At 41.5% G+C, this 1,311-nt stretch overlaps 1 pseudogene; it reads left to right on the top strand.

The window, feature by feature from the left end:
• The window catches only part of LOC101651458, a 44,554-nt pseudogene extending 43,500 nt beyond the window's left edge, over positions 1-1,054 (top strand).
• Positions 1,055-1,311: the final 257 nt, after the last annotated feature.

Below are 1,311 nucleotides of genomic sequence, written 5' to 3' on the forward strand. Positions count from 1 at the left end.
TGCCTTATGGGTTTCCAAGACTGGTTACCCTTTATGGAAGCAGAAAGTCTTGTCTTTCTCCCATGAAACGGCTGGTAGTTTCAAACTGCTGACTTTGATGTTAGCAGCTCAACACATAACCCACTATACAACCAGAACTCCTTAAAAAAAATTGGTTAAGTTAAACTATTGTTTCACTTTAAGAAGGCTTCAGGGGATAATTTTGGTCTAAGATTAAATTATTATCTCAGGTCAATAGTTTTAGGATTTCATCTACCCTCCATGACTCAAGCAAGACTAGTGTCCATGAGAATTTGAAATTCCTTCAATCAAAAATTCTGCTATGGTATCTTTGACCAAAGTGTTCAGTAATGGTGGCAGGCATCACCCAGTTCTTCTGGTCGTATGGCGAAGGAAACAGTTGTTCATAGAGACTATCGTGCCTTGGGCGACCACTTGCAGGATTTAAAGACCCCAGGCACTTTGCAGTCAGCTGGGAGCTAGAACAGAGCAGTAGAACAGACATTAGGCCAATTAGCTGGGATGTCCCATGAAACCTCTAAGCTAAAGAGCCAAGTCCCATGAGAAGTTTGGTTGTACATAGGCAGCTTAAGCAGTCATTATGAGCGTGAGTGTGTGTGCATGTGCGATTATCCTAAATATCTATGGCTCAACATTTGTCAACTCAACTTTTTATAGTTGATCCTGCCCTTAATCAATGCAAAATTTCCCATCACTGTTAACCCTGCTCCAATCCCGCTCCCCACCACCCCACAGCTTTCTCATCCCTGGTAACCCTTAATTACTATTGATTTCTTGTTTTTTTTTAAGCAAAGTCATACAATATTTGTCCTTTTTGATTGTTATTTTGCTCAGCATAATATCTTCAAATTTCACCTGTAGTGTAGTATTTGGATCAAGATCTATTCCTTTTACTGACTGAGTAATATCCCACTGTGTTTGTGTATCACATTTGCTTGTCCATTTATTTGCAGGTGGACATTCAGGCTCTTTGCACCTTTTGGTGATTGCAAATGGTGCTGCAGAGAACATTGGTGTGCAAGTCTCTATTTGAGTCTCTGATTTCAAGTCTTTTGGGTAGATCATACCTGGGGCAGCCTGCGATTGGACCTGCTGCTGCTGTGGACCTTGATGGGTATCGTTTCGGGGTTTGAGGAACCACCAGAGTTTCCCAGGCTGGCTTCCCATTTTGCATTCCCATAGCAATGAATACGTCTTCCAATCTTCCTACATCCTTGCCAACATTTATGATTTGCTCTTCGCCATCCCAATAGGAATTTAAAGGTATCTCATGGTGGTTTTGACTTGTAC

Source organism: Echinops telfairi, unplaced genomic scaffold (genome assembly GCF_000313985.2).
Source record: "Echinops telfairi isolate 266 unplaced genomic scaffold, ASM31398v2 ScPeMD7_7468;HRSCAF=8506_0, whole genome shotgun sequence".
Taxonomy (NCBI): Eukaryota; Metazoa; Chordata; class Mammalia; order Afrosoricida; family Tenrecidae; genus Echinops; species Echinops telfairi.